Here is a 26,826-nt window from a genome sequence, read left to right as displayed (position 1 = left end):
ATTTTAAAATTTCCATGACTAAAGATAGGATGCCTAAATCCAAAGTTATGAGAGGAATAAATCAATGAAAACAGTAACCAAATAAAGACACAAACACACAAAACAAGAAAGCATTAAAAAAATCTATAAACACATGACATTATAGACAAATATTGCCAAGCATATATGTTGTGGTATTAAAATAAATAGGAATAACTCACAATTTTAAGAATAAAATTTAATGAAAAGTTTAAAAATTAACTACATATTTCCTAGAAAAAAAGTATACCTAAGACAAATAAAAGAAAATTTTCAATTAATGATACCCAAAATGGTCTAAAGATAGACATACATATAGCATGAAACAAAATATGTTGCCTTTGGTATCATACAATGTGAACTGCTATTACAAGGCTTTGTGTAACAACATGGCATTGAAATGTTTGAAGAAAATCTTTTAGCCACAGGAGGAATAAAGATGATGCAACAGTAGAAGGAATTTTAATTTACTTATTTTTCATCATTCCTGTACAAAAGGGCTTTTAACATAAGTACCACAAACTTATAAAAAATAAAAATCAGTGGACAAAATTAAAGCATAGTGAAATAGAATTTTAAGCAAAAAAGTAATTATATAGAACTCTATTCTTAATATTAAAAATTTTCAGATAAATAAAATGTAAGTATGGCATCTAAAATGATTTTGTTATAATTTTTACCTGTAAATAATATAATGTAGTCAAAGTGTACTCAGATGAAAATTGTGTTATTTATTTTCCTAAAATATCCATATGTAAAATGTTTTAAATAATAAGAATTCAAAAAAAACTACAAAAAGAAAGTTGTATAAAAAATAGAACTGAAAAATAAACTCAATAATTTGTTATGTTAACTAAGAAATATATAGTAAAAACTCTAGTTGATTATCAAAAATTATTACAAGAATTACAAGGGATTGTTTGGGTAATTTTAGACATTTAAAATTTTGTACTGAATAGATGCTTCTTTAGAATATAACTTATAAACATTATTCAATGAGAAGTAGAAAAATCAAATATACATAGGAAAAATGGAAAATAAGTGATCCTATGTTCAGATGAATCCCATTAAAAGGTCAAGAAACAACGATGCTCAAATTACCTAAACTACCGTGTAGAAAAAAAACAAAACAAACTAAAGCCAATTTATAAGCTCTTCATCAAGGTAATATAATTGATGATTTAATGATTTTATCCCATTTGTCTACTGGAATGTTAATCTTATTCTTATGAACAAGGAAAAGTTGCTTTATATATATTTTCATTTATGTTCAAGAAAGTTCTGCCAGGCCTTATTTACCTTTTAGAATTATTTTTCACCTTTGCTTCTTTAAACTAATCCACCAGATTAAAATACATGCAAAACAACTTTAAACTGCAGAAATGAACTAATTGAAAATTTGAACTGGCCATAGTTTATCATAGATTTAAAAGAATGAGAATGATCAGTATTACTATTTTTATGTTTGAGAAAATAGACATTCTCTTAAATGAATTTAAGAAGTGCTAATTGGTACAAATATTCAGAAGGGCAACTGCATGCTTAGTTATATGCATATATGTACATACATTAGATACTAAAACTCTTTTCTTTTTGATTCAGCAATTTCGTCTCTAATATTTTATCCCTAAGGGGAGAAACTTAAACAATGTAGTTCCTTTAAAAATATTAATGACACCTATGCCTACATGCATGTTTTTGGTGTTTACTACAGGTAAATTTATTAAAACATAGCATCGACAAATTCCGTAGGACATTTTGCTTTCCCTCCCCGTTGTTCCAGGGCCTGTATATTCTAAACCCCGCAGCTCAAATGCCATGGTTTACAGATTTAAAAAGACTTCTAGTGAATTCCAATGAATGAAGAAAACAAATGTAAAGACAACATTAATAATACACCAAGAAGAATTTAAAACGACCTTAAAACGTCTGTGTTTTAAAAATGTACACTAAAATGCGACCTGAGCTTCCAGTGGCATGAAAGCAACAAAAAGCACCCTCCAAAAACACACTTTTACTTCCGACTAATTTGGAGGCTGAAATTAATTGATCTGCAGGTGGCGGCGTCTCTTCCCCTTCTCCGTTGGCATCAGGAGGCCTCTCCCAGGAAGGACCTCAGCAGAGAGCGAGGTGGTGCGGGTTGCTGCAAACACTAGGCATTGCAAGATTTTGCGTGATACTGTTTGTAATCGAACTTTTCAAGAGTGAATCTGGAAAGGGTTCCTTGTGGCCCATTGAGAAGGAAAAATGTTATAATATACAGGGATGCTTGTCCCTGACAATATAATATTAACCTATTGCAAGTAAGCAACCATTAGCAGGATTCATAAAAGGATCGTTGGTCCTCTGGTTAACATTTATAAAAATTAAGAAAATAAATGGTCGCCTCCTAGTGATTTGGAAACACTATGAGTTATTGTGGGATCATTTCCAATTAGTCAAGTTTATTTCTTCAAAAGTTAAAAATTTCAAGTATAAAATCTCTGAACACTAATACTCAGGTGGTTCTTTTCAACATGTGTTACACCAACATGGAAGGCTCCTAATTAAAGAGATTTCTCTCACTGTCTCTGCAGGCTCGGACTGCCTGTGACTAACCAGGGGAGAGGATGGTGCGCATCAATTTCACGACAGCACGATTTCCAGTATTTTGATAAGGAACACCTTGCGTATTGGAAGTAGTTGACAGGAACATCTGTAAGTTGGGGGTAGCAGGGAAATATGGAATAAAACCCGAAGAGAGGCACGGTGGGGGAAATGGGTGTTTGGAAGAAAAACGAAGGCAGGTATTTTCCTCTCACCGGAACCCTTTTCTGAAGAGGAAGCCTTGCCTGGGCTTGACGCTGTGTGCCTTCCAAACCTTCCGTGTCCCCACAGGACCTCTAAATCGTTGCCAGTTGGGTCCAGCTCTTCTCTCTGATAGCGTCACACCTACAAACACATGCCAGCATAAAGAGAAGGTTTGGCAACTCTTCCCTCCAATTACGGTCTCCCTGTTTCTCTGGTCCCTCAGTGCGCGGCCCACTTCAATCCTCTACTGCCCACAGATGCAAATCCTCCTGGAGTTGCTGGATCCCAAGCAAGCGGCCGAGCAGTGGAGCCGCTTCAGCGTGCACAGAGGCTACTCAAGAAAATGTCGCCCTGCCTTGGCCGATACATTGCACAATTGGAGTGGGGAAAGCTCTTGTTTAGAAAGGTGTAGAGATGGACGACTCTTTGAATGAGCAACTTCAGGGCCAGTCTGGGAAGGGGGGCATGGGCCTGGGCAGCGCATCTCCTTCAAAGAGTTTTCATTTCTAATAAGAGATCTTCCATGATCAATGTGCGCATGCACACACCGCAAAACCACCCACTCAGTCCCTTCTCTCTCCTGCTTTTGGGCTATTTCTCTGCTATTTATATATTTTGAACATCATCATTTTTGTTGCAAACCTATCTGTTAGTGCCAATACCTTACTATTCACCGTGGAAGAAATCTGAAATAAACAACCTTGTCCCCAGTCCCCTCTGGCTCAGTAAAACCAATTACCACTTGAGCACAAAAGTGCCCAGTGAAAAACAAATAAACAAACAAAAAACCTCAAACCTTGGAGCACTGACATTTGGGGGTGGGGGGGGGAGGCTACCGAAGAAGCTTTTATTTGCAAAGGCCCAGGGCTCAAGAAATTTTTTTTTTTTTAAGTCAGCAGAGCCACACTGCTCTTTGGGAACACAGAGGAGCCCAGAGCCCCTGGGACACAGGGGCCACTTCCTTCACTTCCATGGTGAAAGGAAAAATCCGCTGTAATTGCTGGAGTTTATTTTTTCACAGCAGTCTTTGGTGGAAGACCCTTGGCAATCCACACTTTGAAGATTTATACTCGGCAGTTACCAACTCTACTTTTATATATTTGAAATAAAAATAGCTCAGCAGCAATTTGCTGCTGCTTTTTTTTTAACTCTTGTTTTAAAACTCATTCCTTCACTATTTTGAAATACAGAGAACTCTCTCAGTCATCAGCCTTTTTGGATGGCCAAATGTTAATCATAAGAATTTACTTTCTGTGCTAACAAATGTTTTCCTTGGAGATTTTTTTCTTTCTTTTTTTTTTTATCATTTTAAACAGAACTTTAAAAAAATATATAAATTAAATCAGATTGTTGAGAAATTTCCCCGGGGAATAACGCCTTCATTTATAAAATTCTCCAGATCACTGAAATGCTCAAAGAGCATAGAATTCCCACCGAGAGAGGAAAACACTCGCCACGGAGACCTTAAACGAAAGAGCATTTTCTTCTAAGGCGATTTCATTCCAGTGATGGAGACGGCGAATAACAGCGAAGCGGCTATTGATGCAAAACATTCCAAGCCCCAAACGTCTCATGTAGCTTACAGGAGGCCTCCTTTTCACCCAGTTTCTGCAATTGCGCACTGAAGACTACGAGGCGTTTCTCCAGAAGTCTGATCAGCACACTTGATATATGGATTTAGATCAATTTTTTCTTATGGCAAATCTATATGTTATTCTCCGTCTTCATTTGGCACTATTTGCTGAGTGGCTGTTACTCAGGGGCAAAGGTCGCTCTCTGGCGGTCTAAGCCGCCGAGTAATCTGTTACTCCTCATAAGAGGAGCGCGAGATCTTAAATCACACTTGACGTACCTGAGGCACCGCAACTTCATCCATATTTTATCTGCTGTAAATTTAATACCACAGCACTTTTTAGGGTGATGTATTTATTAACTGGCTGGGGATGAGCAGCAGAGAAATTCAGTTTGTTCAGGAAAATAAAATGAAGACAGTCTGACAAGTTTATGAAGTAAGCACAATAGCTATTTATTACTTTTTAAACACACAGTTTGCTGAAATGTCCTTAGCAGTGTTTGTTCAATAAATGCATAATGCTTTCTAAATTGTCTCAGCTTAGTATATATATATGTATATATATAATTTTTCTGTTGAATTTGAATAAAGCTTTTTTCTTAAGATAATATGTCACTCCCTGCTTCCCAGGCTCAGTCTTGGAGGGCTCATCTGCCACCTTTTATGGGAATCATGGCTGCCTTTGCTCTGCATGAACATCCTGGGGAATTGTGGGAAATGGAATCACATTTCGACCTGCTGTAGCCAGTCTGCTACCCAATAAGTCAGTTGAAGAACTGTTTTAAAGTGACAGTTACCATTACCAAGAACACTGCGTTTCTCTGGATTGTTTTGCTTAACTGTTGTTGTTGGTTTCTTTTAAACCTTTCCTGTGTTTCACAATATTTGTGCTCCCAAACCTTCATCCAACCTACAGCTAAATTGCCATCTTCTCTTGAGATGGACAGGCCCGCACCACTTTATTCTCTCTCTGTCTGGTGTCATGAGGCAGGCTTGCAAAGGAGGATCAGGTCTGTTCCATTTATTTGTACCATAATTTAAATGTACCAAAGCTTTCTTTTTCTCTCTTGAAGTCATGATAATACCTCCAGAATCTAAGCTGTCATTTAAAAATTGGTAGATTTTAGTAGAAAGTGGATGGCATTTCATGGCCATTATATCATCTCTTTCTTCGAGCAGATCTGCGGATCCTTTGCATGGTGTCCTTTGGTTTTCCTGTCAGTTGGAGTCCAGGGTTCAGAAATTAGGAAGGGGATGCTGAGAAATTAGGAAGGGGATGCTGAGAAATTAGGAAGGGGATGCTGAGAAAATAATCTGAGAAGCTAGACCATACAAAGAAGAGTTAGACATGTGGATTGGAGGAAAACTCACTGTGGTCGTTAAATCATTTCATGCCAACTTGAAGATATATAAAAGTTTAAGGGTGGAGTGTAGCCTGTCAATCAGGTTACAGCCTGATGGTGAGCATGGTATTCTCATAAGAACGGTCCTGGGAATCTCCCCTCTCTCACACAGCCTTAACCTTCTCGCTGGAAGATTCTGGTTGCTGCCAGATCTCTGGAGATGCGTCCTCCGCCATTGGATCCACAGGACTTTGCAACCACTGGCCTGTGATCTTCCTGCATTCTGCATCATTGCATGCGACTTCTTGAATCTGAAGAGGAACTTACGGACTAGTATCAGACTTCTGGACCTGCATTGGACTGGCCTGGAATTCTTTCTCAATTTTTTGATATGAAGCTCTTTCCTACACATATATGAGTGTCACTGGATTTGTTCCTCTAGTCAACCGGGCCTAACACACTCACTCACACAAACTTGCAGGATGGAAGAGAAGAGAATATGAAGTATTCAGTGGGGAAGTGGGGAAGATCAACAAAGCAAATATTCACCAAATTGGATCAATAAACAACATCATTCTTGATAAATAAAGCTAGAAATTTCCAACGATTGACTCTGCTTGGATGCACCTTTAACACTTATGGATGCAATAGTTAAGAATTCAACAATGTTATATTTATAGGTTTAGTATTAAGGAAACAGATGGACAGTGGGCTCCTGCTCAAGTAATCCCTCAGCACCAGAACACTTTGTTCTAACAATTCGGCTGTCTGAGATGCTCACCTACCTGGCATGATTGCTGATGACAATGTGGTGAAGAAAACTGATAGTGCCCAGCTACCAAAAGATATAGCAAATGAAGTCTTAAAGACCTGAAGATGAACAAGCAGTCATCTAGCTGAGAGACAACAAAACCCACATGGAAGAAGCACAACGGCCTGTCCCAACTCATTCACTGAGGACAAAGTGGGTGCATAAGCAAAAGTTGTGAACAAAGCTGATGGTGCCTGGCTTGAAGAAAATCAGGCAGCCATCTAGCTAAGAAACAACAAAACCCACATGGAAGAAACACACCAGCCTACCCTGACATGAATGCTGAAGACAAAGCAGGTGCATAGTCAAATGCGGTGAAGAAAGCTGATAGTGCCCAGTTATCAAAATATTTAGAATTTGGGGTCCCACAGGCTGGAAGATAAACAAGGGGCCAACTAACTGAGAAACAACAAAGCCCACATGGAAAATGCACACCAGTCTGTGAGATGACAAGGCATCAAGGGGTCAGGTATCAGGCATCAAAGACAAAAAAAAGAAAAAAATCATAGCATTGTGAATGAGGGGAAGTGCAGAGTGGGGACCTAGGGCCCATCTGGGGAAATTGGACATCCCCTTGCAGAAGGGCTGTGAGGAGGTGACGAGCCAGTCAGAGTGTAGTGTAGCAACGATGAAACATATAATTTTCCTCTAGTTCTTAAATGCTTCCTCCACCCCACTATCATGATCCCAATTCTACCTTACATAACTGGCTGGACCGGAAGATGTACACTGGCACAGATAGGAAATGGAAATACAGGGAATCCAGGACAGAAGAGTCCCTCAGGATCGGTGGTAAGAGTGGCGATATCGGGAGGGTGGAGGGAGGGTGAGGGAGAAAGAGGGAACAGATGACAAGGTCTTCATATAACCTCCTCCCTGGAGGATGGACAGTGGAGAACTGGGTGACATCGGATGGTGTAAGATATGATAAAATAATAATTATTTATAAATTATCAAGGGTTCAGAGGGAGGGGGGAGTGAGGAGGGAGGGGACAAACGAGGAGCTGATACCAAGGGCTCAAGTAGAAAACAGGTGTTTTGAGAATGATGATGGCAACATACGTACGAATGTGCTGAACACAAATGATGTATGTATGGGTTGTGAAAAGAGTTGTATGAGCCCCTAATAAAATGAATTTTAAAAAAGAATTCAACAATGTATTATTGCATTGGATAAATTTTATCTACAAGATCTCTTTAAATTATTAAAATCAAAGGTGTCACTTTGAAGAGTAAGGTGCATATGGCCCAAGCCATAGTATTTTCAAATATCTCATGTGTGTGAAATGATTAAGAAAACTCACTGCCAGTAAGTCCATTTTAACCCATAGTTAAAATATAGAATACAGACCACACACTAACCCATTGTCAAACCCTATAGACAGGGTAGAGTTGCCCCTATGGGTTCCCAAGACTGTGAATCTGGTTGGGAGCAGAAAGCCTTGTCTTCCTCCTGCAGAGTGGCTGTGGGTGGCCAACTTCTGGCTTTGCAGTTCGCTGTCCAGTGCGTGTTGGTAAAGAGTATTGAATATACCAGGGACTTCCCCAAATGAACACATACATCTTCAAAGAAAGACATTCTCAGGAGGCATCTTAGCAATAAGAAGGGTAAGGTTTCATCTCATGTATCCTGGATGCACTATCAGGAAGGAATAGTCCCTGGAGAAGGACATAATGCTGGGAAAGTAGTTTCCCACCAAGAGGAGGAGCTCGATGAGTTGGACGGATGCCGTGGCTGCGATCAGGGGCTCAGACACCGCGACTGTGAGGATGGCACAGGACTAGGACACACTTGTTCAGTTGCATTTAGGTATTTATGAGTGGAACTACCATGACGGCACCTCACAGCAACACCAGCAATATCCAAAACAACTTCCCCTGGGGGCAAGAGTCCTAATTGCATATGGTGGGACAGGAGCAGAGGTTCTCAAAGTGGGGCCCAGACCAGTAGCTTCAGCATTACCTGGTACTTGTTAGACATGACCCAGGGCTAGGCTAAATGTAAGAGGTGTGAGCCTACCCAGAGGCACCTGGAAGGGTTGCTTGGTGATGTATATCTGAAAAAGCAACCCCTGAAAAGCCTATGGAACAATCACAGTTCTACTTTGCCACACTTGGGGTCTGCATACCTTGAATTCAACATAGCACCTGGTGGTTCTGGGTACCACCAGCACTACTGGAGACAGGACTCAGGTACCATTTGTTAAAAAGATGTCCAGGGGTAGCTGATGACTATTTAAGTTTGAGAATCACTAGTCTTACAAAAAGGTCAACTATTTTCAACATTGCTTTAACCTTTGCCTGCCATTCAGCAGGGTCTGGGCCCACAGTATGATTTCCAGTGGTGTGTGCTAACGTGATTTACTTTGGAAACATCGCATTCCAATACCAGATCCAAATGCTTTTAAGATCACTCAATATACTTACACCTTTGTTTGTCCTTGCTTATTCAAAGATGACACCATCTTGATTTAGGGGAAGGGCAAAGGAAATACCTTTCTTTTTTGGAAAGAAAGAAAACCAGTATTAAAATGGTCTTAAAATGCATTTCTATAATTTGTAAGCAATAAGGTGGTACAATTATTTGGGTTCTTTGGTCTCACAGAACATTTACTCCTATAAATAAAATCTGAATATTTTTAGGAAACTACATTCCAATTCACTTGTGATGCATTTTTTTTGTTTTCCTATGCTTGGTAATATGTAATATTTAAATAGGGAATGCTTCAAAATTATCTTTTTATCATCTTTTTCAAAAAATACTTTGACTTTTCTTTCTTATTTGATAGTATCATTCTAAAATTCATTGTAATTAATTCATTGATGCTTTTTTCCTTACTATGACATTGGAAGATGCAAATCTCCAGGTCATAGTGTTGCCTCTGACAGGATGTATCAAACCAAATTATCACCACATCAGCGTTAGATCTTATACTCCAAGGGACTTCATGACATAGTAGATGAGGTGTCAAGAAAACAGGGTTACTGCAGCACTGGAAATTCACAAGCAGAACCCGAATTCACCTCAAAAATCTTGGGATGCGTTTGACTTTCACAAGTTAGAATTTAAATGGAACCACAACCTATAGTCTGATCTGAATTGTTTCTTTGAACTCTAAAATGTGTTCCCCTTAAGAAGGTCACAGCCAATGAAAGGAAACAGACTGTGAGTGGCCTGGAGAAAAATTAAATGAGTTTCCAGACTCTAAACCTCTGAAATCTGTAGGTCTCTCCTACTCACTGTGAATAAAAAATCATTTATTTTTTTTAATGGAAGGCTTTCACATGTATACATCTCTATACTGAATTTCAGCAGCTAAAGGCAAAAAAATCTACTTATTAACTTCATCTATGATATAAAACTGTTGTTTTTCAAATAGTTAATTGTAACCACTAGCGGCTCATGAAATTAATTTTGTGGATCTTGATCTGCATTTAAAAATTAAATTAAATAGGACGGGATAGAATAGATGACACTAATCTAGTATAGAATAGAAAATAACAGAATACACTACTGTATATAATTGATGTTTTTTTGGAGAGGAAATTTATGTTTGTATTGCTTTGTTATAAAAATACTACTACTCATTGCCATTGAGTGGGTATTGGCTCTTTGTGAGTCCCCGTGTGTTTGTGAGACTGTAACTGTTTATAGGAGTAGAAAGCTCAGTCTTTCTCCTGCGGGACTGCTGGTGGTTTTGAGCTGCTAACCATGCAGATTGTAGCCCAACCTGTAACCCCTACACCACCAGAGCTCCTCAAAATACCAAGATAGAGTATTCAATATTTATACTGACTAATATCAGTGTGATTTTTCTTCCCTTGAAACATTCCCTCTTGAAATATTACATATTTTTCAAGCCTAGGAAAACAAAAAGTTTTCTCTTATCAAAACCAAAATAATCAAATTTAGATCAGAGCTTTCTTGAAGGAGATGATTGTAACTAGGCATTGCTTAAGCATAAAGTTCAATACATTATGAAGATTTCTTGATTTTGTTATCCACCCACCCATTCATTCATTAATGGACTTTGAGTAAATCGATAGACTTTGAAGTTACGAAGGATTTAATTTTGCTTGGATCCACAGTTAATAGAAGCAGCATTCAAGAAATCAAACAATCCACTGCATTGGACAAATCTGCTGCACAAGACCCCTAAAAGTTCTGCAGAGCAAGTAATGCCCCTTTGAAGGCTGAGATGTGCCTGACTCAAACTATAACTTTTCCATTCGCCTCATATGCATGTGAACCTTGGACAATGAATAACTTGATACGATTGAATTATGATGTTGGCAAAGACTGTTGAAAATACAATAGGCTGTCAGAATGAAAAAAAAAATCTGTCTTGGAAGAAACACAGCCAGAATGATCTTCAGAAACAAGGATGGGGAGACTCCATCTTGCATATTTTGGATGTTATCAGGAGAGACCAGTCTCCTGGTCAAGGAGAAGGTCATCCAAAAGGAGGAAGACCCTCAAGGAAAGGGAACGCACACAGTGGGCTCCCAGCAATTATGTGGATGGCTCAAGCCTGGGCACCATTTCCTTCTTTGAATCATAGGGTTGTTACATGGTGAACTGACTCAAGGGCACCTCTGGGCCCCAACTTCCTTTCCATGGAATGCCATCGCAATAGAAACAACCTCACTAAATTAGAACGGTGATCAACTGAGCTCATCTAGGTAAAGTGCAAAGAATAATATGATGATTTATTAATATTGTTCTTATCTATAGGTAATATGTAGATAGTGGATAGGTTTCAGTGGAGCTTTTAGACTAAGACAGGCTAGGTAAAAGGGCCTGGTAATTCATTTCTAAAAAGATTTGCAAATGAAAAGCCTTATGATAAATACCAGTAAAATATTGCCTGATATATTCTAGAAGGTGAGTGCCTCAAGTTGAAACATGGTCAAAATGTGACCGGGGAAACATTTTGCTTCCGTAAAGCATGGTCCACCTTACTGTCATCACTGGAGAAGCCCATCATGACCTCCCCTGGGTGGTTGATATGCATCATTCAGGTTGCGAAGAATGACTTCACACACCCAATAGTAATTGGAATAGCAAGTATAGGAAGTATGCATTAGGGAAAAGCGAAAGTTGTGAAAAATAAAGTAGAACACTTTAAGATTGATATCCTAGGTATTAGTTAGCTGAAATGGATTGATATTGTCTATTTTTAAATAAGCTATCATATGGTCTACAATGCTAAAAATGACAACCTGTAAAGGAAATGAATGTTGTTTTCATTGTCAGAAACGATATTTCAAGATCTACTAATAAAGTGCAATGTTGGCAGTGATTAGATAATATTCATGCATCAGAAAAGACCAGTTAATAAGAATATTATTCAAATTTATCACCAATTACTTCACTAAAGATAAAAAATTAAAAACTTTTAGCAACTTCTGTCTGAAATTGTTTAAACGCATAGTCAAGATTCATTGATAGAAAGTTGATTCAAGATGACAGATTTGATATATTAACATTTTACTACATTATTTGATATTTTGAATGGATTATTAAATATGTGTTTTAATAATGTGACTATTAAATAATATTTTACATATGTTTGTAACATATTGCTAAAATTCATTCAAAGAAATATTACCAAGACCCTTTATAGCAAAGCCGAGTGAGATGGATATGGATGACAATCCTGATACGCTCAGCCTCAAAGGAATGGATAAAGAAGTAGATCAAATACTGGATAGAAGAAAACACAGAGTTAAAAGAACAACCAAGAAGACTGTGAAGTGCAAGCTGGCCTAGTACCGCACAGCCGTGTTGAATTATAGCTGGAAAACAAGCAGGACTCTCACAGGACTGTAATCACACTCACAGTTTCTATCAGTGACCAGAGAGGAGTGATCTGCCATCACATCCTATACCTCCTGTGACCAGAGGTGTAGTACACCCCAACCCCCACCCGCACCAGACAGTCAAGCCACTGCCTCTGCCTAGCCCACATGTCACCCTGTGTCCTTTCTCCATCCATCCATGGCACGGATGGCCTGAAGCAACTCTGATGAATTAAAAAACATACACCTGTCAGCTGAGACATATGCAGAGTTGGCAGTGTCCACCCCTGCCACCTCTAGGGTCGACAGTATGGAACCTCACAAAGCAAGCACCACATTCCATTTTTCACAGCTAGTTCTTGGGCTGGTGCTGTGCTGCTTCATTTTTCTTTCTACTGGGTTCTTCCCATTCACCCCATTTCTTTATGTTCCATGGTCCGTCAACACTCCTCCTCTTTATCCCATCAGTTGGAAGTCAGAGAACCTACCAGGCAGAGCTGTCACCTCTGTTGCCCCACCTACTTGACAATTGCCACCACTCAATATAGCATCACTGAAAGAATGACTTATGGCCGCTAATCCCAGCAGCATGTCCTCAGCTATTCCACATGACTAGCAATTTGATTGTAGTCCCCACCTTCCTACCTGCTATCAAATCTATTTGAAGACAGACGGGGACCACCTTAGTGCTGCTGAACTAGGACAGTGGCACACCCACCTACTTGCCCCGATAAAAGTCCCTGGAAAGGGACATCATGCTTGGTAGGGTGTCAACAAAAGAGGGGAAGATAAAAAGGAGAAGATGAATTGACACAGTGGCTGCAACAATGGGACCAAATACAACAGTAAGATGTCACAAGAGCAAGCAGTAATTTGTTGTGTGGTGCATTGGCTCACTATAAGTTGGGACCAATCTGGGAAACCAAATAACACAACAGCATACTCATAAACCTTGTTGATTGGAACACCCAGCAATCACATAGTCAACATCTGTGGAAAGAAACAATGGAAAAGCTCAATATTTTCAGTCAGAACAAGGAAATGTCCAATTGTAAAACAGATAATCAATTGCTTATATACAAGTTCATATTGAGTCTGAAGATAAAATAAATCCATTAGAGACAAAGTACAAATTTCAGTACATCCCAGTGAATTTAGAGAACATCGCTAGGATTGATTTGATGCACTGAACACTAATGACTGAGATCAGTTGTAGAATGATTTCAAAAGCATCGTGCATGGAGAAAACAAAAGACAGGGGGAAAAAGCTCAAGTTGCAATATTGAAGAATTCTGTGGATCAATTCAAGAAGCATCAAAAGGTGTCTGTTAGTCTGGGGACTTTAGAGAAATAAATCCACAGAAACTCATGCATAAGACAGAGTTTTATATAAAGGTTAAGTGTGCATCAGGAAAACATCCCAACCCAGTGCTGCCCAAGCCCACAAGTCCAACACCAATCCACAAAGTCCTCCTCCATCTCATAAAACACAAGCAATGATGCGGACTGCAGGAGGAAAGCCAAGTTAGTGAATGTGTAGGCATCTCAGCGCTGGTAGGGGTCTCCACACGGGTGCTCCAACACCCAAGGCTGCATCGGAGTAGGTCCATGTGGTGTCTCTTCAGGGATGTCTTGCAGGAAGTGAACCTTGCCAGCTAAAGTAGGGAACTGGCTACGGTAGCTGTACCCTGGTCCGACCATCACAAAGCAAGAGACCCGAGAACTCAAAAGGTGAGGCTCACCAAGTCATTTATCTCTCTGTCCTTCAATTAATTCCACATGCGTTTATCAGCCAGGTTGGCACAATAAACTAACAAGGTGGAAGGAATACAGAGTCAATGAACCAAAAATATTGATCAACATTGCATTATGTCAAGAGGTCATCTGTAATCAATAACTGATAGTATAGAGAGAAATCCAAGGTGTGATGTAGGCATAAATGAAACTGTATAAATGAAAATCAAAGCTCCAGAAACCGACAATATCAATTGAGATGCTTCAATAGATGGATGCAATACAGGAAGGACTCACTTGACTATGTCAAGAAATTGAGATTGTAGCTATCTGATTAACCAACTGGAAATATACATGTTTGTGCTCCTTCCAAAGAAAGATGGTCCAACAAAATGCAAAGTCATTAATATTACATGCAACTATACTTTCTTGCAGAAGACAATTCAAAACATTTGCAACATTATGTTGTAAAAGGGACTGTTCAGAAATTCAAGGCAAATTCAAGAGAGGAGATAGGCCAAGGATATCAATGCTGATGTCAGGAGGATCTTGTCTCAAGCCAAGACTACCAGAGAGATGTTTATTTTTGTTTTGTTGACTTTTCAGAGGCATTCAACTGTGTGCATCATACAAAATTATCTATAAAATTATGAGATATTGTGAAGATGTGACAGGATTAGTCAGTGTTTCTTTCTGCATATGATCTCAATGAGTCAGTGCAAACTCAACTCAATGCTACTCTTTTATAGTCCTGGGGAACCTGCCCCCTCTGACACTCACATTTGACTGTTGATTTCAAGATTTGGGGAAAATTATTATTATATTATATATTATAATTTGGTCAGAAAGGACTGAGTCGAGAGACTTTCAGGGTGTTATATGGAGCTCTGGTGGAGCTGTTGGATAAGTTAGTGCCAAGGTTGGGGGTTCAAACTACCCGCCTTTCCATGGGAGAAAGATGAGTGTCTGCTCATCTTTGAGGATTTATAGCCTCAGCATGATTTTGCCTCAGGAACACTATCTAGAATCCTTATGGATGGAAATCAACCTGATGGCAGTTATATATATATATCTCAGAACAAGGGAGAGTAGTGTAGGCAAAGTCACTTTGAATGATATATGTGTGCCCGTGTACTTGTGGGACTTTTATGAAATTCAGTGTGAATGGAACAAAGCCTTTAGAAGAAGTTTTGGAGCTGACACTGGCAGGGGTGGGGGTGGGAAGGTGGACCCATTTCATGGAGGAGTCATTACTTAAACTAAGATGCTTATAAGGAAGCAAGACATAAAGGAAGATACTGTCTTTTACAAAGACGGCTGTGCCACATTGAAGAGATGGTTGACGAGGGAGGGAAGAGAATCTTTAAGGAATTTATTTCCATTGTCTACAGAACTTGAGGTTCAGGATGGAATTTTGTGGAAGAATAGTTAGGTTAAACCAAAAGTTGAATTTCTATAAGGTTTTCATTTTCTCTTATCAGATGAAGCTGATTTTGGGGAGTTAGCATAGAACAATTATGAGTATGGCTCAGGAGCAGGAAGTGTTTTGCTCTGTTACACATATGGTCACAATGGGTTAGAGCCAAGTCAAAGGCAACAACAAACAAAAACACTAACAGCAAGCATGGAATACTTAACATGGAAATCAAGTTGTAAACATTGATATCCTGTAAAGCAGTGGGCACTGTAATGCTTTGCATGAATTTTTTAATGTAACCCATAACAAAGGGGCCTTGGTGGCAGAGCCTTGGTGTTGAGTAAACATTGAACTGCTAACATTGAACTGCTAAGGTTAGTGTTTCAAACCTACCAGCCTCTTAGAGGGACAAAGCTGAGGCTGTCTTGATCCAGTAAAGATTCATAGCCCCAGAAACCCTAGGAGTTGCTATGAAGGGAATTTTGGTGGCAAAGTGTGTTATCTGTTTGTCTACTAACTACAAGGCGTGTGGTTGGAAACTAGGAGCCACTTCTAGGGAGAAGGTTGAGACTTTCTCTTCCCACACAGCTTTACACTCAGAAAGGGCAGGGGAAGTGCCGCTCTGCACTATGGGGTCACTAGGAGTCAGATCTGATCGATGCTGGTGAGTTGAGTTTGGCCTGGTAGCTATGGTGACAATTCTCTTTTGTCAAAGGGAATTTCCCACCCTCCCTCAGGAGTTTGGAGTTAGTATGACGCTTCTCACTTTCTTCTTCTTTTTCCCTTCAACAGTTTTATTGGTAGGTAATTTACATATCACATAATTCAATAGTTGAATCATTCAATCATATCATGGAGAATTGTGCAATTACCCCATATCAATTTTAGAGCATTCCTGCCCCATGGTTAAATCACTTTTAATATGATTTATGAAATCACAGTCCATTCTAGTGCTCCCTCCCCACTTTCATTTTCATTAGCTACTCCCAAAATCCCCTTTCCCTCCCCATACCCACCACTCCCCAGCATTCCCTAGATCCTTGTGTCCGTAATTATCACTAGGCATTCACTCCTCCTGTGCTTCACAGGGGTGGGGAGACCAAACAGAAAACAATAAAAAACAAAATCACACTTAGGTGGTAAAGGCAAAATCATAAAAGTATTCAGGCAAAAATATTAATAATGTGTAAGAAGGAAAGGACCCCCAACAACGTTCTAAAAGCCAGGGAAGAACTTTCGGTCACGGAACCAGTCAGAGATACTTGCACCCAGAACAAATTCAGGTCACGTTTAGAGGGAGGTGAACTGGCCATATGTCCAGTTTGGTCCAACATAATCAAGATTGCAATGGTCTCTGTCTGACAGGAAGGCTGATCAAGACTCTTGACTATGGCTAGATCACATCTACCAAGGGCTTAGTCTGACCGATTACTCTGCACATGGGTTTTGGGCTCTCACCTCCCCGGTAGCCCTCCACAAATGGGGTGTCCATAAGTATGGTTCTGATGCTTTCTCTTTACCATATTTGAATTTTGTAATTGTCATCTTTGGATCAAACTGGTGTGCTTCTTCCATGTGGACCTAGTTGACTGCTTGTTTGAATACATTGGCTGCTTGTTTGAATACAAGTCTTTAAGATCCAAGACACTATTCTGATTGTTAGCCTGGCACCATCTGCTTTCTTCACCACACCTTGCTGTAGCACCCTATCTTCAGTGATCATTTCATGAAGATGAGTATCGAGCAGGGCCATGATGTAAGAACAAATTGTTCTTAATTTGGGGCTAGGATTTAGTGCAAGCCCAAAATACATTCCTGGGTCTATGACTATTTTATGTACTTACTTTTAAAATTAAGTTGCAAAAAAAAAAAACAAACCAAAAAATAAGTTGCTGTGATTTGGGAGCCAATACATATGTTCTATCATTCCACAGTTCAGTCATGTGAGACATAATTGTACAATTTCTTGCATAATCATAAATGTTTTCCAAAACATGCTTTTCCTTTCCTGGACTTCTTGACATCTTCTCCCTCTTGTCTTCTCCATCCTTCTCTATGCTCTCCCCCGAAACCCTTGTACATTTTCTTTCCTTATAGGCTCAGCATCCCTGGGTTTCATTTATCTGCAATATACTAGAACAAGAGAGTGAGCCCCAATGGTGATGCGCCTCTGGGGCACACTCTACTGTAAATGAGCATGAGCACAATATAACACAATAGCCATCACAAGATTGCCAGGATAATATGTATTTTAGTACAGTGTACAGGGCATGTATGGACCAAGACCTTGTTTGTTTGCCAACCAACAGTACACAGTTCTGGGTACCACTGCCTTCTTCTTCCACTGATACTGGGCGTTTTCTGGCTTAAGTTTTGGGCTACAATTTTGACTGGGGGCAGAGTCCAGTTCATCCAGTGGAGTTCCCATTTGGGGGGGTCTCACCGATGCCGCCTCTAGAGCATGACATGTACCCTGAAGGTCAAGATTCAGTGTCCCAGTGTTCTGTGACTCCTGGGTTACCCCTGATATGCTAGGCCAAGTCTTTTCTCCTACTGCATGCCACTAAAACTCTCACTACCTAATATCCCAAGAGCGTCATCAGTCTCTCCTTCCCCCACTTAGTGGTCAGCCCTCCCTCCCCTCCCCCAACAGATGTACCTCTATGTTCACCCAAATTTGACTGTTCACAAAGAGAATTTGCTTGGTCTAGCACATCAGAGTTTAGTTCTCGGGTTTGAGTCCTAGTTCTCCACCCCCAGGCCAGTATACTTGGACATGTATTCCTGGGATTGCAATCAGTGGTCATTGAGTTGGTTTCAACCTGTGGCAATGCAAAGTGTGTCAGAGTCAGTTTGCGTACTTAGGATTCTCAATAGCTGATTTTAGAAAGAAGATTGTCTTATCTTTCTTCTGAGCTGCCACTGGGTGGACTCAAGCTTCCAACCATTGGGCCAACAGCAGTTGAGTACAACAACTGTTTACACCACCCAGAAACTCATTCCTGGGACTGGCCGCATGGTAATCATTTTGTGTTCTTGTTAAATATTTTTGGATGAAACCTGTGCTTTATGGATTCGATTGTGTTCTAGAAAGTCCATAAAATCTGCATTTCTAATGAGCCATACCAGGTGACCCTTTTCATGTTGGTGCACATTTTAAGATCACCCAGGTACATTTTGTCTGAAGTAGCATGGAGAGGAACTGGAGACAAAAGCGCCCCGTCTGGATCCCTCTCGTATTATGGAACGCCCAGTGTCAGATAAAAGGAAAAGTCATTTTCATTTTTATCCAGCAGGATTTGAAGAGGTGGATGAGCGCGTGAGGGGGGAAAGGACTAAAAGCAGGAAAGGGGGGAATCTGGAAGATGAGACGGCCAACGAAGCAAAGACATGACATGAATGAGCAATTGAAGTGGCAGGAGGGGAAATGTTACAGGGCCTCTATCAAAGGCTGGGGAGGTGGAGGTGGGAAGAGATCAAATATGTCAAGCTCATTGGCTTCCTTTTGTTCAAATCTGAGCCCCCACCTTCTTTTCACTTTCTCTTTTTGCTTAATTGACGATTGTGAGGGTGTAGAAAATTCATATGCCCAAGTGAAAGGGGAAGGTGGAACTATAGTTCATGAATGATTCGTGCTTTCTCTCACTTGACAGACAGTGACAAGGATAAAGGTAACCTCCTTCTTCCAACCACCCAAACAGTGATAACAAAGTACAGCTCACACCGGAAACCTCGGGACCCTTTACAACTCAAGTCAAATGAGGGCGTCAGAATCTAGCCCATTTTGGGAGAAAACCTCCCCCAGGGATTGCTGACGTTGACCCTCATGCAGTCACCCTGGGCTAGACCATCTCTGGAGCCCCTCTGACCCTCAGACAGTCATTTGTTACCAAATATTCTTGGTATAAAGGTCACAAGTGTGTGAGGAGGGATTCCAACCCGATTTCAAACAGAACATCGAAGGACGCCTCCGCGCCTAGATCTGTGTTGCCTCACATTCTGATGGCAACGCTGTTTGACGTGGCCCCTCATTTCACGACAGGAGGGCTGTGTCTGTGCAGGGGCAGCCATCCCTCTCCCCCCACCCCCCCCCCCCCGGAGCAGCGTGCATTCCGACCCCACAGGGCAGAATTATCGCCATCCGTCTGGGGATGAAAAGAAGATTGTTTAATGCTGAATTCCCCGGAGAGCTGGGGCCTACAACTCCAGTTAAAAGTAGGCTCCATGAAGGTTAAGAAAGAAAGAAAGAAAGAAAGAAAGAAAGAAAGAAAGAAAGAAAGAAAGAAAGAAAGAAAGAAAGAGCAAAGGAAAGTGCTGAGGGCAGCATGAGTCATTTAGCTTTTCAGCAGTGGGATGAACTGATACACTTAGACCAGGGAGATGTCAGCCAGCCCTGCAGGTGTTGAAAGGACCACACAGACAAGCGACAGGGAAGCCCAGGAGAGAAAAGTGGGCGGCAGGAAGGGAAGGCTCTCAGTCGGCTCCAGTTGGAAGCGGCTGTGGAGAGCAATGTGGGCTTTGCTGGCAGTGTACCTGGAGGGTGGGTGCCAAGGGCCACCAAGCAGCAAGGAGTGAGGCAAATCAGAGAGAGGTTTTTCTTCTTTTAAAGAACATTTTTATTACTGGTAAAAGTGGACTCTTTCTTACAGCTCTTAATAACAATCCACACAGCAGTTGTATCAAGCATATTTATACATATGTTGCCATCATTATTTTCTAGACATTTACTTTCTATTGAACCCTTGGTATCGGCTCCTCTTTATTCCCCCTCTTGCTTCCTTCCCACCCTCGTGACCCCTAGATAAATTATAAATTATTATTTTCATATTTTACATGGACCGCTGTCTCCCTTTCCCTATGTTTTCTGTTGTTTGTTCCACACCCTTCCCCCGCCCAACACCCCATCCGTGGTGGTGGTGGTGGTGATGTGTCGATCATTGTGATCAGTTTCCCGTTCCTCCCCATCTCTCCCCACTTTCCCCCTAGCTTCCTGATTTCACTACTCTCATTCCTGTTCCTGAATTCCAGGTGTCTTAATCTCTTTCTCTCTCTGTCTGTCTCTCTCTCTGCTGTGTGTGTGTGTGTGTGTGTGTGTGTGTGTGTGTGTGTGTACGTGTGCACATGATCTGGTCTAGCCCGCAGTGAAAGGCAGCACGGGGTCATGATAGTGGGTGGGTGAGGAAACCTTAAGGAACCAGAGGAGTATGGTGTGTTTTGTCTGTGCTACACTGCGCCGTGGTTGACTCAGAGTGGTGCTGCTTCTTCACAACCATTTCTCACCCCAAGGAGCCCTGAGGCCCTGGTGGAGTTAATGGGTTACCAGTTTGGCTGCTAACCAACTGCAAAATCAACAGTTTGAAACCACTGGCCGTTCTGCAGGAGTAAGATGAGGCTTTTTACTCCTGTAAAGACTTCCAGTCTCAGAAACCCAGAGGGGCCGTTTTACATGATCCCAGAGGGTCACTCTGAGTTGGAATTGACTCGATGGCAGTGAGCAGTACAATGGGGCCAGCCACTTCATAGGAGAAAGTTCTGGCAGCCTGCTGCCTTAACAACGTGCAGCCTGAGAACTCCAATGATACACTGGTACCCTGTCCTCCTGCAGTGTCACTCTGAGTTGGAATCAACTGAGGGCAATGAGATTGGCTTTAGGAGCCGAATGGCACAATGTTTAACATGTGACGGCTGAGCAGAAAGTCACTGATTCTAACCTTCCAGCCACTCTGTGGGAGAAAGAGGAAACCGTCATCTTTGTTACAGGTTGCACCTTTGGGAGTCCGGTGGGGGTGTCTACTCCCTCCTACCCTTCGAGCCAGGGTGAGCGCTGCAGCAATGGGCTCTCCCCTCTCCAGCCCCTGGATGGTACAAACAGTGAGGCTCTAGACTGCCAGCCCAACGATTGGTGGTGAGAACACCTTCAACATTGTCTTACAGGACAGGCCTGCTGACTGATTTCCAAAGGGAACCAGCCTTCAGTCCTGTGGAACAATTCCACCCCACGCACTGGGACTGCTATTACTCACAGTCACTGAGTAGCAGAGGACAACGGTCATCTCTCTCAAAACCGTGATCCGTGAGCTAACATCAGTGGATTTCATCTCACAGGGAGTGACCCTGAGGCAGAATAGAACTTCTCCTGAACATTTCTGGATAGACAGCCTCATCTCATTGCCTTGGAGTGACTGGTGGGTTTGAACCGCTGGCTTTGTGGTTAGCAGCCTGACAATTCCCTCTTTAAGAACCCTGAAAAGAGATTTTCACACTGGCTTTTATGTGAAGAAAAAGGGAGTTATTTGGCAAAGAAGAGCTTTGCCCAGTAACCAAAGCTTGGGGAGGTGTGTGCAGGTGTGGACTCAGACAGATGCTCATGTGTGTGCCAGGAGAGTCAGCACATGCTGAGTGACAGCGGGCAGCCCAGTGCTGATGCAGATTTACCTTGCCAACCCACCACAGTCCCAGAGGCATCCATCTGTACTCCATTTTATAGATGGGCCAACTGAGGTTCTGAGAGCCAGGACTGGAGTGCCGGCTGGTCTGCACAGTCTGGGAATTTTCTGTCAGACTCTTCCAATACTCCAGGGTGAGACCTCTGAATGTGTCATTTAGGGCACAAAAAGTACATGCCAAAGCAATTTGTTCCCTTTGTTGGTTTCTATCAGAAATAGCTAAAAACACAGCATTCAGGATCCAAAATAATTTTCCTCTTTTGCACTTATTGTTTCAGGGTCCCAGGTAATGGCTTTTTCATTTTTCTTTCTTTCTTCCTTTTTTTTTTTTAAAGTCAATGCATTCACTAGCTGCTTTGTCAGTTGGGTCCTTCTGCCTAAATCTCATCTGCCTGGCTGGATGGGAGTACACAGTTGTCTGCTCCTGGACTTGCTCAGCTTCCTTAAATGCAGCCTTCTAGGGTTCTCAGTGATTCTCATACTTTGATGCCTTTAGGATCACCTGGGGATCTGGTAAGGAGCCCTCTTGGCACTGTTGGGTTAGTGTTGGATTGCCAACCTCAAGCACAGAGGTTCAAACCCACTAGCTCTTTCTCAGGGAAAATATAAGACTGTCTGCTCCTATAAAGATGTACAACCTTAGAATCCCCATACAGGCTTGCAATGGGTCAGAATTGATTCAATGGCAGTGTGGTTGGGGGATTGTGTTTTTTAGAGTTTGCGGGACCTCAAATTTCCCAGTGCCCAGGCTAAAGTCCTGAAAATGGAATCATAAACTCCTGCAAATAAAATCACTTGTTCTTAAAAGTCCATGGGTGATTCTCTCTGCAATTAGTTTGAGAACCAGTGTAGAAGCTGAAAACCAGGCGATCCATTCAAAATAGAGAGATGGAGGAAGAAAGTAGAAAATACAAACTACAATGTTTCTTTCCACTGACTTTTTCAGAGCACTTTGGGTGGACGCAGTTTAATCCCTTTAATTGGAGAGTCACTATGATGATGGGGACTTGGCATGCTATAAATAAATGAGCTCCACAGATAATGTCGATGCCTCGTTTCAGCCATTACTTTTGACCTCCTCCCCCATCAAACCTTCAACAAAAGCTGCTGATGTGCAGCAAAATCGACTCATTTTGAGTCTTCTCTCTATTTTTCTTGCTCATCCTCTGGTGGAAGTGCTAATGAGGACTAGATCACCCCAAAGGTGGGCAGCAGCAGGGGGCACACAGAGATTTAAAGAGCCTGCACAGCCTGTCCAATGTGATCAAGCTATTTTCTGAGCTTGACTTCCCTTTCAAGGAGATAATCACAGTGCTACACAAGAGGCTGCTGATGTGAGTATTTACATTCTAATACCACACAAAACACACACACACCAGCTGCCAGGAAGTCGACGGACTCATCCCTGACTCTGTCCATGCAGGTCAGAGTAGACCTCTGCTTTACAGGGTTTCAATGTCTGAATTTTTGCAGTAGATTGACAGACCTTTCTTTCAGGACACATCTGGGTGGATTTGAACTTCCAACCTTTTGGTTAGCAGCTGAGGGCTTAACCATTTGTGCCACTCAGGGAGACCTATATTATAGACCAACCCTACTGAATTGTACATTTTGTGTTTGACTTGGAGCACTGAGATCAAAGACAAACACCCAATGATAGGTGGCTCCCTGCTATAGTTGAAAATTCTGATGGCTTAAAACACTTTTACACAAATTTTACTGACATCGAATAAAAGACCATTGTGTTTCACATGTTAAGTTTTCAGGAAAATTCCAATCCTATGTTTCCCAACTCTGTACCTAGCTTCCCACCTCCTTCCACAGTCTCTCTATTTCTGGGTTTGGAAAATACACTCTGAAGCCTTTATGTCTCCATTTTGTAGTGGAGTGGTTCCATCTCATGGGAAGATGTGTGACTTAAATGAGATGAAGCAGATGAAGGAATCTAGTTTAGCCCAGCCTCTAACCCTATACCTGATACCTAAGCCCCCACCAAATGCTGACACCCATCTCCTTTCCTTTCCACTTTTAGAACTGAAATCTCTCTCTCACACACACACACACACACACACACACACACACACACACACTCAAAACCCAAGCTTATGACAGTTTAAAATGACAACAGATCCACAGCTTGCTATACTCTATTCCTCTGTCTCTCCCGGAGACATTTACAGAGTAGAACAAATGGTCAATTGGAATTAGTTCCTTAGCTCGGCGAGGACCGGAACACTTAAGGTGCAGGAGCATCGACTCTTTTGTTCAAGCCATTTTCAGTGGAGAGACTTAAATCACCACAGTTTGGTCAACACTCGGAGCACTTGTGGGGTAATCAAACGGCACCTGAACAAAAACATACCGGTCTGGAACAAGCAATTTAAAAGCAAGCACACGATTCCAATGGGATTTGCAGGTGGAAGGCATCTACCTAGGAGCCTGGCTTCAGGAGAAGAAAAGGGAGGCTGAGCTAAGAAAACAGCAGCAAGCCTTAGTTAATGAGTCAAGATTCATAGGAAGCACGCACGCCGGGTCTGAAATCTCTGCTGTTGTGCGCCCTGACTGCTGGCTGGAAGGACACAGAGCAGAGCAGGGAGGTGGCTCTCCATCCAAAAGCAGAATGTGAGAGGGGCCAAGCTTGTCCATAGTTACCTGTGGCATCACCAGGACAAGCGAGAGCGAGCCTTTCAGCGAATCTTTTGATCATGCGTCTATTCCACAGAGAAGCGCCTTTTCCCCCTTTCCGGGGCGACCCTAGTGCTGCACATGTAAACAGAATGGCTATTTTTGTTAAACAGAGCTTAACTATTTCTGAAACAGTCATTTATTTGTGAAGACTATTTTATGTTAATTTAATTATAAGAAAATTGAAAAGTGTAATACATAGCTAAGCCCTTAAGGCCGGTTAATCTATTTGAATTGTAACAAATATAATTTTTATTAGCTCAGCCTATTCGGATGGTAACGAGTATAACCTTTCCATAGACATTACAGACTCTGAGTTATGGTCTATTTTTATGTAAAACCAGCCTTGAGTAGAATAAAAAGAACGCTCTTTTATCTGTCATTGTGTTATGGAATCATTATATTAATGAGAGTCGAATCTGAGCACTTCCTATTATCTTAGAGTAGGGCCCATGTCTTCCCTAGGTATGATTGGGGAATAAAAACGACTCCGGTAGTCATTGGAAAGACGATCAGCCTGATAGAGAGGTAAGATATTCTGGAACCTCCCACGGGTACAATGTGTTGTGTTTTTTTTAAGTGAGAAGGTGAAGCATTTTCCTCAGCCAACCAATTACCTAGAACCTCAACACTCTCTTAGAAGTGGATGGACAACTTGGAAAGAAGAAGAAGAAAAGGCCCCGAGATTACAAAGGGGGCCCCAAACGTGGGCGCCATGGCAACTCTTTTCTAAGAACGCAACCGTTGCCAGCTAGTTGATTCTGATAAGAGTCACCTATTTCACGTGGTTTTCTGGTCTTTCCCAAACACTGCCCTCACTGGGCCTTCGAGGATCGCTCTTCGATGCCTGTAAGTTGGTTCCACCAACAGCAACCGAAGAACCCCACTGTCATTGGAGAGGACAGAGCTGCCCCGGCAGGTTGCTTAGGCTGCGAGCAGACAGTCTCCTCTTTCTGCTGCAAAAGGGCTGATGGTTTTGAACCACTACCCTTGGCTTTAGCAGCCCGCCACACGGCACGCCACACCACCCAATCACATTAGCGGTGATGAATCCTCTGGCCACAGCGTCAAGAGCGTAGTCGACTCCGGAGGCAGCGTGGCTGTGCTCAAGTCTGTCTCACTGGATGCCCCACGTGACGCTCAAGTTCCCTTTCCAGAAAATAGGGACAAAAGTCAGAATGCCTCCCTGGGAGAATTGTGTGACTGCTTGGAGGAATTAACTAATGTCAAGACCGCTGAAGCGGCTCCTGGTACCTGGGAAACCCTGAGGTGTTTGTTTTTCATGATTCTCATCCAGATTAAATCCACTCTCTTGTTTCTCTTTTCCCTCAATTTTATTTTTTAATTTTATATTTGATAGGTTCTGTTGCCCACGTGGCACAACATCTTTGAACCTACTTGATTTTCATTAAAGATCAATGGTATACACTGTATTTTAAGAATTTAAAAATGCAGCCACTTTAACAAATGAACTTCAAAATTTAGAAAATTTACAGCATATAAAAGCATGGTACTTCATGGGGAGGGGGGGCGGCTCCTGAGTCAGCCCTCGTGTTCTACACCATATGTGTCAGAGGAACATGGAGTATTTCCTGCATGTAGAAAGTCATCCAGAGCGAAAGCGAGTCTATTAGTAATTAGACAAGGACTCGGGCCGCCGCTGTACTCTCTCCTACAGGATAAGTTAGAATCGGCTCCATAGCAGTGCATTCGGTTTGGGGATCTTTGTGGAGTACAGATGAAATTTTCCATGATTCCAGGGAACACATTTGATTGGCTTCAGTTACATGAACCAACCCATTAAGTAGCCTTTTATATTAGTAACTCCTTCCATTCCTTCTTGATTTGGAAAGAGCCAGTAGGGTGTGGAGGTCCTCTGGGGAGGGCACACACCTCCGAGTTTTCTTGCTGGTCGGCAAAGTAGAAGGCAGCAGAAAGAGGAAGAGCCGCCACCAGGTGAGTTGGCACGGTAACTGTAAGGATGTGCTCAAACGTAAGGGCAGCTGTGGGGAGGGTGCAGGGCCAGGTGTGCATCGCTCTGTGTGCACAGCATCCGGATGGATCGCATCTCACTTCACCTCACTTACCAACCGCGAGTCCACTCTCACTCTCTTCTGTAGTAGGAGTCAGGGCTACTTCTTCTCGACTCGATTCGTTTGTCCAGTTATTTACATATTCATTTATTTAATGAACATCTGTTCACCTTT

Source organism: Tenrec ecaudatus, chromosome 11 (assembly GCF_050624435.1).
Source record: "Tenrec ecaudatus isolate mTenEca1 chromosome 11, mTenEca1.hap1, whole genome shotgun sequence".
Classification (NCBI taxonomy): Eukaryota; Metazoa; Chordata; class Mammalia; order Afrosoricida; family Tenrecidae; genus Tenrec; species Tenrec ecaudatus.
Note: the sequence above shows the minus strand (reverse complement) of the source record.